The sequence below is a fragment of the Chiloscyllium punctatum genome, chromosome 30 (assembly GCF_047496795.1).
Source record: "Chiloscyllium punctatum isolate Juve2018m chromosome 30, sChiPun1.3, whole genome shotgun sequence".
NCBI lineage: Eukaryota > Metazoa > Chordata > Chondrichthyes > Orectolobiformes > Hemiscylliidae > Chiloscyllium > Chiloscyllium punctatum.
Genome location: NC_092768.1, coordinates 80,119,981 through 80,134,618, shown reverse-complemented (window position 1 = coordinate 80,134,618; position 14,638 = coordinate 80,119,981).

Here is a 14,638-nt window from a genome sequence, read left to right as displayed (position 1 = left end):
TACCCCCCCACTCCTTCCCCACTATCTCCTTCCCCCTTTCTCCCCCCATCACTCCCCATCTCCTTCCCCCATCTCCTTCCCCCATCTCCTTCCCCCATCTCCTTCCCCCATCTCCTTCCCCCATCTCCTTCCCCCTGTCTCCTTCCCCCTGTCTCCTTCCCGCCCCCTCTCGTTCTGCCCATCTCCTTGCCCCCTATCTCCATCCCCCTATCTCCATCCCCCCATCTCCTTCCCCCTCTCCTTCCTTCCTTCCCCCCCTCTCCTTACCCCTTATCTCCTTCCCACTTCCTTCCACCCCTCTCCTCCCCCCTATCGTCACCCCCCCCTTCCCACCTATCTCCTTCCCACTTCGTTCCCCCGTCTCCTTCCCCACATCTCCTTCCCCCTCTCCTTGCCCCTATCTCCTTCCCCCTTCCTCCCCCTCTCCTTCCCCACCATCTCCTTCCCCCAACTCCTTCCCCCACTCTCCTTTCCCCCATCTCCTTCCCCCTTCCTTCCCCCCTCTCCTTCTCCCCTCTCCTTACCCACAGTCTCCTTCCCCCATCTCCTTTCCACCCCATCTGCTTCCCCCACCTCCTTCCCCCATCTCTCCTTCACTTCTATCTCCTTCCCCCTTCTTTCCCCACCAACCTTCCCCATATCTCCTTCTCCCTAACTTCCCCCCTTCCCCCATCTCCTTCCCCCTTCCTTTCCCCATCTCTCCCCATCTCCTTCCCCCACCTCTCCTTCACCCCTATCTCCTTCCCCCTTCATTCCCCACTCTCCTTTTCCCATCTCCTTCCGTCTTCATTCCCCTCCTTTCCCCCTATCACTTTCCCTCCCCTTCCTGCCTATCTCCTTTCCCCTTCCTTCCCCCCACTCCTTCCCGCCGTCTCCTTCCCCCTTCCTTCCCCCACCGCCTTCCCCCATCTCCTTCCCCTTCCTTCCCCCATCTCTCCCCCTCTCCTTCCCCCATCTGTTTCCCACCTCTCCTTCCCCCATCTCCTTCCGCCCTAATTCCCCCTTCCTACCCCTCCTTCTCCATTCCTTCCCCTCTCTCCTTCCCCATTCCTTCCCCTCTCTCCTTCCCCATCTCCTTCCCCCACTCTCCTTCCCCCATCTCCTTCCCCCTTCCTTCCCCCTTTCCTTCCCCCTTTCCTTCCAACCCTCTCCTTCCCCCGTCTCCTTCACACCCTCTCCTTCCCCCTCTCCTTCCCCACCTCCTTCCCTCCCCCTCTCGTTCCACCCATCTCCTTCCCCTATCTCCTTCACTCCCATCTCCTTCCCCCTTCCTTCCACTCTCTCATTCCTTCCATCCCCCCTCTCCTTACCCCCTATCCTTCCACCTTCCTTACCCCCTCTCCTTCCCCATCTCGTTCCTCCACTTCCCGCCTATCTCCTTCCCCCCTCCTTCCCCACTCTCCTTCCCCCTGTCTCCTTCCCGTTTCCTTCACCCCCTCTCTTTCCACCTTCTTTCCCCACTTCCCCCTATCTCCTTCCCCCTTTCTTCCTCGCCCCTCCTTCCCCCATCTGCTTCCCCCCTTCTATTCCCCCCCCACTTCCCCTATCTCCTTTCCCCACCTCCTTCCCGCCTATCTGCTTCCCCCTTCCTTCTCCCCACTCCGTCCCCCACCTCCTTCCCTCATCTCCTTCCCCCTTCCTTCCCCCATCTCTCCTTCGCTTCTTTCTCATTCCCCCTTCCTTCCCCCATCCTTCCCCCTATCTCCTTCTCGATTTCTTCCCCCCTTACCCCTATCTCCTTCCCCCTTCCTTCCCGCCACTCCTTCCCCAATATCTCCTTTCCACTTGCATCCCCCCACTCCCTCCCCCATCTCCTTCCCCTTCCTTCCCCATCTCTCCCCATCTCCTTCCCCCATCTCCTTCGCACCTCTCCTTCCCCCTGTCTCCTTCCCTCCCCCTCTCGTTCCCCCATCTCCTTACCCCCTATCTCTGTCCTCCCTATCTCCTTCCCCCCTCCTTCCTTTCTTCTCCCCCCTCTCCTTACACCTTATCTTCTTCCTAATTCCTTCCCCCCTCTCCTTCCCCCATCTTCACCCCCTTCCCATCTATCTTCTTCCCGCTTTGTTCCCCCCGTCTCCTTCCCCCCATCTCATTCCCCCTGTCCTTGCCCCTATCTCCTTCCCCATTCCTCCTCCTCTCCTTCACCCATCACCTTCCCCCTATCTCCTTACCCCCATCTCCTTCCCCCCTCTCCTTCCACATCTCCTTCCACCTTCCTTCCCCCCACGCCTTCCCCCATATCGCCTTCCCCCACCTCTAATTCACCCCTATCTCCTTCTCACTTCCTTCCCCCTCTCCTTCCCCCTGTTTCCTTCCCCCTTGCTTTCCCCCCTCTCCTTCCCCCCATCTCCTTCCCCCTTCCTTTACCCCTCTCCTTCCCCCATCTCCTTCCCCATTCCTTCTCCCCCCTCCTTCTCCCCATCTCCTTCACCCTTCCTTCCCCCCTCTCCTTCCCCCCATCTCCTTTCCCGTTCCTTCCACCCCTCTCCTTCCCCCATCTCCTTCCACCTTCCTTCCACACTCTCCTTCCCCATTCCTTGCCCCCTCTCCTTCCCCCATCTCCTTCCCACCCCATTTCCTTCCCCTATCTCCTTCCCGCTTCCTTACCCCCCTCTCCTTCCCCCCATCTCCTTCTCCCCTCTCCTTCCCACCATCTCCCTCCCTCCCCCTCTCGTTCCTCCCTATCTCCTTCCCCTATCTCCTTCCCTCCATCTCCTTCCACCTTCCATTCCCCTCTCCTTCCTTCCTTTCCCCCCCTCTCCTTCCTCCCTATCTCCTTCCCCATCTCCTTTCCCCCATCTCCTTCCCCATTCCTTTCCCCCATCTCCTTCCCCATTCCTTTCCCCCCTCCTTCCCCCTCTCTCTCCTTCCCACCTCTCCTTCCCCGATCTCCTTCCCATCCTCCTTCCCCCTTCCTTCCCCTCCTTCCCATTCCTTCCCCCCTCCTTCCCCCACTCTCCTTCCCCCATCTCTTCCCCCTTCCTTACCCCCCTCCCCTTTCCCCCATCTCCTTCCCCCCTTCCCGCCTATCTCCTCCCCCCTCCTTCCCCCCTCTCCTTCCCCCCATCTCCTTCCCCCTTCCTTTACCCCTCTCCTTCCCCCATCTCCTTCCCCCTTCCTTTACCCCTCTCCTTCCCCCATCTCCTTCCCCATTCCTTCTCCCCCCTCCTTCTCCCCATCTCCTTCACCCTTCCTTCCCCCCTCTCCTTCCCCCCATCTCCTTTCCCGTTCCTTCCACCCCTCTCCTTCCCCCATCTCCTTCCACCTTCCTTCCACACTCTCCTTCCCCATTCCTTGCCCCCTCTCCTTCCCCCATCTCCTTCCCACCCCATTTCCTTCCCCTATCTCCTTCCCGCTTCCTTACCCCCCTCTCCTTCCCCCCATCTCCTTCTCCCCTCTCCTTCCCACCATCTCCCTCCCTCCCCCTCTCGTTCCTCCCTATCTCCTTCCCCTATCTCCTTCCCTCCATCTCCTTCCACCTTCCATACCCCTCTCCTTCCTTCCTTTTCCCCCCTCTCCTTCCTCCCTATCTCCTTCCCCATCTCCTTTCCCCCATCTCCTTCCCCATCTCCTTTCCCCCATCTCCTTCCCCATTCCTTTCCCCCCTCCTTCCCCCTCTCTCTCCTTCCCACCTCTCCTTCCCCGATCTCCTTCCCATCCTCCTTCCCCCTTCCTTCCCCTCCTTCCCATTCCTTCCCCCCTCCTTCCCCCACTCTCCTTCCCCCATCTCTTCCCCCTTCCTTACCCCCCTCCCCTTTCCCCCATCTCTTCCCCCTTCCTTACCCCCCTCCCCTTTCCCCCATCTCCTTCCCCCCTTCCCGCCTATCTCCTCCCCCCTCCTTCCCCCCTCTCCTTCCCCCTATCTCCTTCCCGCTTCCTTCACCCACTTCTTCCCCCTTCCTTCCCTCCTTCCCCCATCTCCTTCCCCCTTTTTTCCACCCCCTCTATTTCCCCCATCTCCTTTCCCCCCTCTCGTTCCCCAGTGTCTCCTTCCCCTTCCTTCCTCCTCCTCCTTCTCCCATCTTCTTCCCACTTCCTTCCCCCATCTCTCCTTCGCTTCTATCCCCTTCCCTCTTCATTCCCCCTATCCTTCCCCACATCACCTTCCCCCTTACTTCCCCCCTTCCCCCTATCCTTCCCCCATCTCCTTCCCCCTTCATTCCACCCCTCTCCTTCCCCCCTCTATCCTTCCCCCATCTCCTTCTCCCACCTTCCCTCATCTCCTCTCCCCTCTCCTTCCCCCTTCCTTCCCCCCCTCCTTCCCCCATCTCATTGCCCCCCTCTCCTTCCCCCATGTCCTTGCCCCCGTCCTTCCCCCTTTTCTCCTTAGCCCCTCTCCTTCACACCATCTCCTTCCCCCTCCTTCCCCCAATCTCCTTCCCCAATCCCCTCCCCCCTTCCTGCCTATCTCCTTCCCGCTTCCTTCCCCCTATCTCCTTCCCCCTATTCTTCCCCTATCTCCTTCCCCCTTCCTTCCCCCATCTCCTTCCCCCTTCCCTTCCCCCCTATTTCCTTTCCCCTTCATTCCGCCCCGTCCTTCCCCCCTCTATCCATCCCCCATCTCCTTCCCCCACCTTCCCCCATCTCCTCTCCTTCCCCCTTTCTTCCCCCCTCCTTCCTCCATCTCATTGCCCCCCTCTCCTTCCACCCATGTCCTAGCCCCCCGTCCTTCCCCCCTTTTTCCTTACCCCCTCTCCTTCCCCCCTCTCCTTCACTCCATCTCCTTCACCCTTCCTTCCCCCACTCTCCTTCCCCCATCCCCTCCCCCCCTTCCCACCTATCTCCTTCCCGCTTCCTTCCCCCTTCTCCTTCCCCCTATCTCCTTCCCCCTTCCTTTCACCCCTCTCCTTCCCCCATCTCCTTCATGCTTCCTTCTCCCTCTTCCCCCTATCTCCTTCCCCCTTCCTTTCTCCCTCTCCTACCCCCATCTCCTTCCTCCTTCCTTCCCCCCTCTCCTTCTCCCCATCTCCTTCCCCCCTCTCCTTCTCCCCATCTCCTTCCCCCCTCTCCTTCTCCCCCTCTCCTTCCCCCATCTCCTTCTCCCCCTCTCCTTCCCCCTTCCTCCCCCCTCTCCTTCCCCCTTCCTCCCCCCTCTCCTTCCCCCTTCCTCCCCCCTCTCCTTCTCCCTTCCTCCCCCCTCTCCTTCCCCCTTCCTCCCCCCTCTCCTTCCCCCTTCCTCCCCCCTCTCCTCCCCCCTCTCCTTCCCCCTTCCTCCCCCCTCTCCTTCCCCCTTCCTCCCCCCTCTCCTTCACCCTTCCTCCCCCCCTTTCCTCCCCCCTCTCCTTCCCCCTATCTCCTTCCCACCCGATCTCCTTCCCCCTATCTCCTTCCCCCTTCCTTCCCCACCTCTCCTTCGCCCCCTCTCCTTCACCCCTATCTACTTCCCCCTTCCTTTCCCCCCCCTTCCCCCATCTCCTTCCCCATTCCTCCCCCATCCTCTTCCTTCCCCCTTCCTTCCCACCCTTCTCCTTCCGTCCCCTCTCCTTCCCCCACTCTCCTTACCCCCTCTCCTTCCCCCACTCTCCTAACCCCCCTCTCCTTCCCCCTCTCTCCTAACCCCCCTCTCCTTCCCCCTCTCTCCTAACCCCCCTCTCCTTCCCCCTCTCTCCTAACCCCCCTCTCCTTCCCCCTCTCTCCTTCCCACCCCTCCTTCCCTCATCTCCTTCCCCCATCTCCTTCCCCCTTCTTTCCCCACCTACTTCCCCCCATCTCCTTCCCCCTCTCCTTCCCCACCCTCTCCTTCCCCCCATCTACTTCCACCCCTTCCTTCCACCCCCCTCCTTCCTCTCTATCTCCTTCCCTCTTACTTTCCCCCCTTACCCCCATCTCCTTCCCCCTTCCTCACCCCATCCCCTTCCTTTCCACACCTCTCCTTCCCACCCATCTCCTTCCTTCCCCCTTCCTTCACCCCCCTCTCCTTCCCCCATCTCCTTTCTACCCCTTTCCTTCAACCTACCTTCCTTCCCCCCCTCTCCTTCCCCCCATCTCCTTCCGTCCCATCTCCTTCACCCCATCTCCCTTCCCCCCACCCCTCATTAACCCCATCTCCTTCCCCCCTCTCCTTCCCCCCCCTCTCCTTCCCCCCCCTCTCCTTCCCCCCCCTCTCCTTCCCCCCATCTACTTTCCCCCCTCCTTCCACCTCCTCTCCTTCCCCATCTGTTTGAGTGGGAGCAGCGGCCGAGCAAAAGCGAACCCGGGAGACTACAGCTAAGGTAAGACAGTTTGTTTCAAAATTACTTACCTGTAGCGGGCAGCGGAAGTGAGGTTGGAGCGCAGAGCTGGGCGGGAAGGTAAGTGATTAGTATTTGAGTGGGTGTGTTCTAGACCCCAGGTCCTACTTCCGTAGGGCCTCCTCTAACCTCACTTTAAAGTCCACAGGTAAGTGACTCAGTGTTCTTGTTTTTGGAGACAAACTGTACAGTCATGGCAGCGCAGGCGGTGGAATGTTCCTCCTGCAGGATGTTTGAGGTAGGGGTGACCACCGATACTCCTGCCGACTTCGTGTGCAGGAAATGCAGTCAGATCCTGCTCCTCACCGAACGAGTTAGGGAACTGGAACTGGAGCTGGATGAACTGAGGATTATTCGAGAGGCTGAGAGGGTGATTGATAGAAGCTACAGGGACATAGTTACGCCGGAGAACAGAGGTAGCTGGGTAACAGTTAGAGGTGGGAAGGGGAAGAAACAGGTAGTGCAGGGTTCCCCTGTGATTGTTCCCCTAAAAAATAAGTATACAGCTTTGGAAACTGTTGGAGGGGACAGCCTTGCAGGTGTAAGCTGCAGTGAAGGGGTCTGTGGCTCTGAGATTCAGAAGGGAAAGGGGGAGAAGAGGAGAGCGCTAGTTATAGGGGACTCCCTAGTTCGAGGGACGGACAGGCGGTTCTGTGGACATGGGCGAGACTCTCGGATGGTTTGTTGCCTCCCGGGTGCCAGGGTCCGAGATGTCTCGGACCGTGTCTTCAAAATCCTTAAGGGGGAGGGTGTGCAGCCAGAAGTCGTGGTACACATTGGCACCAACGACATAGGTAGGAAGAGGGGTGGGGAGGTCATTCAAGAGCTCAAGGAGTTAGGCTGGAAGCTAAAAGCTAGGACAGACAGAGTCGTCATCTCTGGGTTGTTGCCGGTGCCACGTGACAGTGAGGCAAAGAATAGGGAGAGAGTGCAGTTGAACACGTGGCTGCAAGGATGGTGTAGGAGGGAGGGCTTCAGATATTTGGACAATTGGACTGCATTCTGGGGAAGGTGGAACCTGTACAAACAGGACGGGTTGCACTTGAACCAGGAGGGCACCAATATCCTGGGGGGTAGGTTTGCTAGCACTCTTCGGGGGGGTTTAAACTAATTTGGCAGGGGGATGGGATCCGGACTTGTAGTCCAGCAAGTAAGCTAGCTGTGTGTCAGGATGCCCAAGACTGTAGGGAGGCTGTGGAGAAGGTAGCACTGACAGGGACTACTTGCGGACACAGGGATGGGCTCAAGTACGTATACTTCAACGCAAGGAGTATCAGAAATAAGGTGGGTGAACTTAAGGCGTGGATCGGTACCTGGGACTACGATGTTGTGGCCATCACGGAAACGTGGATAGATGAGGGACAGGAATGGCTGCTGGAGGTTCCTGGTTACAGATGTTTCAGTAAGATTAGGGAGGGTGGTAAAAAAGGAGGGGGTGTGTGGCGTTGCTAATTAGAAATGGTATAACGGCTGCAGAAAGGAAGTTTGAGGGGGATCTGCCTCTGGAGGTAGTATGGGCTGAAGTCAGAAATAGGAAAGGTGCAGTCACCTTGTTGGGTGTTTATTATAGGCCCCCCAATAGCAGCAGAGATGTGGAGAAACAGATTGGGAAACAGATTTTGGAAAGGTGCAGAAGCCACAGGGTCGTAGTCATGGGCGACTTCAACTTCCCAAATATTGATTGGAAGCTCTTTAGATCAAGTAGATTGGATGGGGCGGTGTTTGTGCAGTGTGTCCAGGAAGCTTTTCGAACGCAGTATGTAGAGTGTCAACCAGAGGGGAGGCCATATTGGATTTGGTACTCGGTAACGAACCGGGACAAGTGGTGGGCTTGTTAGTGGGTGAACATTTTGGTGATGGCGACCACAATTCTGTGACTTTCACCTTGGTTATGGAGAGAGATAGGTGCGCACAACAAGGAAGATTTTACAATTGGGGGAAGGGAAATTACGATGCTGTAAGACAGGATTTGAGGAGCATACGTTGGGAGAATAGGCTGTCAGGGAAGGATGTGGTGGAAATGTGGAACTTTTTCAAGGAGCAGATACGACGTGTCCTTGATATGTATGTACCGATCAGGCAGGAAAGAAATGGTCGTGTGAGGGAGCCTTGGTTGACAAGGGAGGGTGAATGTCTAGTAAAGAGGAAGAAGGAGGCCTCTGGCACGGAGCCTGTCCCCGTTACTCAGAAGGGAAAGGTGGAGAAGAGCAGAGCAATAATAATTGGGGACTCGATAGTTCGGGGCACAGATAGGCGGTTTTGTGGGAACGAGAGAGACTCACGTTTGGTATGTTGCCTCCCAGGTGCAAGGGTACGTGATGTCTCTGATCGTGTTTTCCGGGTCCTTCAGGGGGAGGGGGAGCAGCCTGAAGTCGTGGTCCATATTGGCACCAATGACATAGGTAGGAGGAGTGCTGAGGATGTTAGACAGGCTTTTAGGGAGCTAGGTTGGAAGCTCAGAGTTAGAACGAACAGAGTTGTTGTCTCTGGTTTGTTACCCGTGCCACGTGATAGAGAGTCGAGGAATAGGGAGAGAGAACAGTTAAATACGTGGCTACAGGGATGGTGCAGGAGGGAGGGATTTCCGTACTTGGATAACTGGGGTTCTTTCTGGGGAAGGTGGGACCTCTATAAACAGGATGGTCTGCACCTGAACCTGAGGGGCACCAGTATCCTTGGGGGGAGGTTTGCTAGTGCTCTTGGGGGGGGGGGGGGTTTAAACTAACTCTGCAGGGGCATGGGAACCCAGACTGTAGCTTTAGGGTGCAGGATCTGGAGTGTAGGGAGGTTAGGAATATGGCATCAATCTTAAAGGAGGGTGCCTGTAAACAGAAGAGTGGCTTGAAGTGTGTATACTTTAATGCCAGAAGTATACGAAATAAGGTAGGTGAACTTGCAGCGTGGGTTGGTACCTGGGACTTTGATGTTGTGGCTATTATGGAGACATGGCTAGATCAGGGACAGGATTGGCTGTTGCAGGTTCCAGGGTTTAAATGTTTTAGTAGGGTCAGAGGTGGGGGTAAAAGAGGGGGGTGTGTGGCTTTGCTTTTCAAAGATAGTATTACAGCGGTGGAAAGGAAGATGGACGAAGATTTGCCATCTGAGGTAGTTTGGGTTGAGGTTAGGAATAGGAGAGGTGAGGTCACCCTGTTAGGAGTCTTTTACAGGCCTCCTAATAGTCCTAGAATCGTTGAAGAAAGGATTGTGAAGATGATTCGGGAGAAGAGTGACAGTAATAGGGTGGTTGTTATGGGAGACTTTAACTTTCCTGATATTGATTGGGAAAGCTATAGCTCAAGTTCGTTAGATGGGTCAGTGTTTGTGCAATGTGTGCAGGAGGGTTTCCTGGCACAATATGTAGATAAGCCAAAAAGAGGTGAGGCCATACTGGATTTGGTTCTGGGTAACGAACCAGGCCAGGTATTAGAACTAGAGGTAGGTGAGCACTTTGGGGACAGTGACCACAATTCGGTGATTTTTACTCTAGTGATGGAGAGGGATAAGTGTGTACTCCAGGGCAAGAGTTATAGCTGGGGGCAGGGAAATTATGATGCGTTGAGGCATGACTTAGGATGTGTGGATTGGAAAAGTAGATTCCAAGGCAAGAGCGTAATTGATATGTGGAACTTGTTCAAGGAGCAACTATTGAGTGTCCTTGATAAGTACGTACCTATCAGGCAGGGAGGAAAGGGTCGTGTGAGGGAGCCGTGGTTTAATAAGGAATTGGAATCCCTTGTTAAATGGAAGAGGGCGGCCTTTGTAAAGATGAGGCGTGAAGGTTCAATAGGGGCGATTGAGAGTTATAAGGTAGCCCGGAAGGACCTGAAGAGAGAGCTAAGAGCAGCAAGGAGGGGACATGAAAGGTCCTTAGTTGGTAGGATTAGGGAAAACCCTAAGGCTTTCTATAGGTAAGTTAGGAATAAAAGAATGACTAGGGTAGGAATAGGTCCAATCAAGGATAGTAATGGGAAGTTGCGTGTGGAGGCTGAAGAGATTGGGGAGGCACTGAATGAATACTTTTCGTCAGTATTCACTCAGGAACAGGACATTGTTGTCGATATGAATACTGAGGCACGAATAAGTAGAATGGATGGCTTTGAGATATGTAGAGAAGAGGTGTTGGAAATTCTGGCAAGGGTGAAAATAGATAAGTCCCCTGGGCCTGATGGCATTTATCCTAGGATTCTCTGGGAAGCAAGGGAGGAGATTGCAGAGCCATTGGCCTTGATTTTTGTGTCCTCTTTGTCTACAGGAGTAGTGCCAGAGGACTGGAGGCTAGCAAACGTGGTTCCCTTGTTCAAGAAGGGGAGTAGGGATAATCCTAGTAACTATAGGCCAGTGAGTCTCACTTCTGTTGTGGGCAAAGTCTTAGAGAGAATTGTAAGGGATAGGATTTATGCACATCTGGATAAGAATAATGTGATTAAGGATAGTCAGCGTGGTTTTGTGAAGGGCAGGTCGTGCCTCACAAACCTTATTGAATTCTTTGAGAAGGTGACTAAGGAGGTAGATGAAGGGAAAGCGGTAGATGTGGTATATATGGACTTTAGTAAGGCGTTTGATAAGGTCCCCCATGGTAGGCTACTGCAGAAAATACAGAGATGGCATTGAGGGTGAGTTGGAGGTTTGGATTAGGAATTTGCTGGCTGGAAGAAGACAGAGGGTAGTAGTTGATGGCAAAGGTTCATCTTGGAGTGCCGTCACTAGCGGTGTTCCGCAAGGATCTGTTTTGGGACCATTGCTGTTTGTCATTTTTATAAATGACCTGGAGGAAGGGTTAGAAGGTTGGGTGAGCAAGTTTGCGGATGATACGAAAGTCGGAGGAGTTGTAGACAGTGAGGAAAGATGTGGCAGGTTACAGCGGGATATAGAGAAGCTGCAGAGCTGGGCAGAAAGGTGGCAAATGGAGTTCAATGTAGCTAAGTGTGAGGTGATTCACTTTGGTAAGAGTAATAAAAAGATGGGGTACTGGGCTAATGGTCGGATACTTGGTAGTGTGGAAGAGCAGAGGGATCTTGGTGTCCATGTACACAGATCTCTGAAAGTTGCCATTCAGGTAAATAGTGCAGTGAAGAAGGCATATGGCGTACTGGCTTTTATTGGTAGAGGAATTGAGTTCCGGAGTCCTGAGGTCATGCTGCAGTTGTATAAGACTCTGGTGCGGCCGCATCTGGAATATTGTGTGCAGTTTTGGTCGCCATACTATAGGAAGGATGTGGAGACACTGGAACGGGTGCAGAGGAAGTTTACCAGGATGTTGCCTGGTATGGTAGGAAGATCCTATGAGGAAAGGCTGAGGCACTTGGGGTTGTTTTCATTGGAGAAAAGAAGGTTTAGGGGTGACTTGATAAAGGTGTACAAGATGATTAGGGGGTTAGATAGGGTTGACAGTGAGAACCTTTTTCCACGTATGGAGTCAGCGATTACAAGGGGGCATAGCTTTAAATTAAGGGGGGGTAGATATAGGACTGATGTTAGGGGTAGGTTCCTCACTCAGCGAGTCGTAAGTTCATGGAATGCCCTGCCAGTAGCAGTAGTGGACTCTCCCTCTTTATGGGTATTTAAGCGGGCATTGGATAGGTATATGGAGGATAGTGGGTTAGTGTAGGTTAGGTGGGCTTTGATCGGCGCAACATCGAGGGCCGAAGGGCCTGTACTGCGCTGTAATGTTCTATGTTCTATGTTCTATCTTCTTCCCCCTATCTCCTTCTCCCTTATCTCCTTCCCCCTTCCTTCCCCCATCTCTTCTCCATCTCTTTCCCCCTTCCTTCCCCCCTTCTACTGCCCACTTCCTTCCCCCCATCTTCTTCCCACTTCCTTCCCCAATCTCCTTCCCCCTTCCTTCCCCCCTTCACTTCCCCCTTCCTTCCCCCACTATCTCCTTCTCCCCTATCTCCTTCCCACTTCCTTCCCCCTATCTCCTTCCCCCTATCTCCTTCCCCCTATCTCCTTCCCCCTATCTCCTTCCCCCTATCTCCTTCCCCCTATCTCCTTCCCCCTATCTCCTTCCCCCTATCTCCTTCCCCCCTCCTTCCCCCATCTCGTTCCCCATTTCTTCAGCCCTCTCCTTCCCCCCATCTCGTTCCTCCTTCCTTCCCTCCTATCTCCTTCTCCCCCATCTCCTACCCCCTTCCTTCCCCCATCTCCTACCGCCAATCTCCTTCCCCCTTCCTCCCCCTATCTCCTTCCCCATATCCTTCCCCCTTCCTTCCCCCATCTCCTTTCCCCCATCTCCTTTCCCCCATCTCCTTTCCCCCATCTCCTTTCCCCCATCTCCTTTCCCCCATCTCCTTTCCCCCATCTCCTTTCCCCCATCTCCTTTCCCCCTCCTTCCTCCAACTCCTTCCCCCCATCTCCTTCCCCCATCCTTCCCCCTGCCTCCTTCCCCTATCTCATTCCACCTTCCTTCCCCCATCTCCTTCCCCCTTCCTTCCCCATCTCCTTCAACCTTCCTTCCACCCATCTCCTTCTCCCCTATCTCCTTCTCCCTCCTTCCCTGCTATCTCCTTTTCCCCTATCTCCTTCCCCTTTCCTTCCCTCCTATCTCCCTCCCCTATGTCCTTCCCCTCTCCTTCCCCATCTCCTTCCCCCTTACTTCCCCCTATCTCTTCCCCATCTCCTTCCCCCTTCCTTCCCCCCATCTCCTGCCCACTTCCTTCCCCCATCTCCTTACCCCTTCCTTCCCACCATCTCCTTCCAACCATCTCCTTCCCCCATTTCGTTCCCCCTTCCTTCCCCCATTTCCTTAACTTACCTCCTTCCCCCTTCCTTCCCCACCATCTTCTTCCCCCTATCTCCTTCACCCTTATCTCCTTCCCCCTTCCTTCCCCCTTCCTTCCCCCTATCTTTTCCCCATCTCTTTCCACCTTCCTTCCCCCATCTACTGCCCATTTCCTTCCCCCATCTCCTTCCCCCTTCCTTCCCCTACATCTCCTTCCAACCATCTCCTTCCCCCTTCCTGCCCCATCTCCTTCCCCCTTCCTTCCCCCATCACCTTCCCCCCTCCTTCCCCCATCTCGTTCCCCCTTTCTTCACCCCTCTCATTCCCCCCATCACCTTCTCACTTTCTCCTTCCCTCTTCCTTCGCCCATCTCCTTCCCCCTAACTTCCCCCCATCTCCTTCTCCCCCATCTCCTACCCACTTCCTTCCCCCCTAACTCCTACCACCAATCTCCTTCCCATATCGTTCCTCCTTCCTACCCCATCTCCTTTCCCCCCTCTCCTTCCCCCTTCCTTTCCCCCATCTCCTTCCCCCATCTCCTTCCCCCATCTCCTTCCCCCATCTCCTTCCCCCATCTCCTTCCCCCATCTCCTTCCCCCATCTCCTTCCCCCATCTCCTTCCCCCATCTCCTTCCCCCATCTCCTTCCCCCATCTCCTTCCCCCATCCAGTTCCCCCTTCCTTCCCCCATCTCCTTCCCCCATCTCCTTCCCTCCATCTCCTTCCCCCTTCCTTCTCCCATCTCTCCTTCCTCCAACTCCTTCCCCCCATCTCCTTCCCCCATCCTTCCCCCTGCCTCCTTCCCCTATCTCCTTACCCCATCCTTCCCCACCATCTCCTTCCCCCTTTCTCCCCATCTACTTCCGCCATCTCCTTCCCCCTTCCTTCCCCCATCTCCTTTCCCCCATCTCCTTCCCCCTTCCTTCCCCCATCTCTCCTTCCCCCAACTCCTTCCCCCAACTCCTTCCCCCAACTCCTTCCCCCATCTCCTTCCCCCATCGTTCCCCCGCCTCCTTCCCCTATCTCCTTCCCCCTTCCTTCCCCTATCTCATTCCACCTTCCTTCCCCCATCTCCTTCCCCCTTCCTTCCCCTATCTCATTCCACCTTCCTTCCCCCATCTCCTTCCCCCTTCCTTCCCCTACATCTCCTTCCAACCATCTCCTTCCCCCTTCCTGCCCCCATCACCTTCCCCCCTCCTTCCCCCATCTCGTTCCCCCTTTCTTCACCCCTCTCATTCCCCCCATCGCCTTCTCACTTTCTCCTTCCCTCTTCCTTAGCCCATCTCCTTCCCCCTAACTTCCCCCCATCTCCTTCTCCCCATCTCCTACCCCCTTCCTTCCCCCCTAACTCCTACCACCAATCTCCTTCCCATATCGTTCCTCCTTCCTACCCCATCTCCTTTCCCCTATCTCCTTCCCCCTTCCTTGCCCCCATCTCCTTCCCCCATCTCCTTTCCCCATCTCGTTCCCCCTTCCTTCCCCCATCCAGTTCCCCCTTCCTTCCCCCATCTCCTTCCCTCCATCTCCTTCCCCCATCTCGTTCCCCCTTCCTTCCCCCATCTGCTTAACTTATCTCCTTCCCCCTTCCTTCCCCACCATCTTCTTCCCCCATCTCCTTCTCCCTTATCTCCTTCCCCCTTCCTTCCCCCTATCGCTTCCCCATCTCTTTCCCCCTTCCTTCCCCCCAT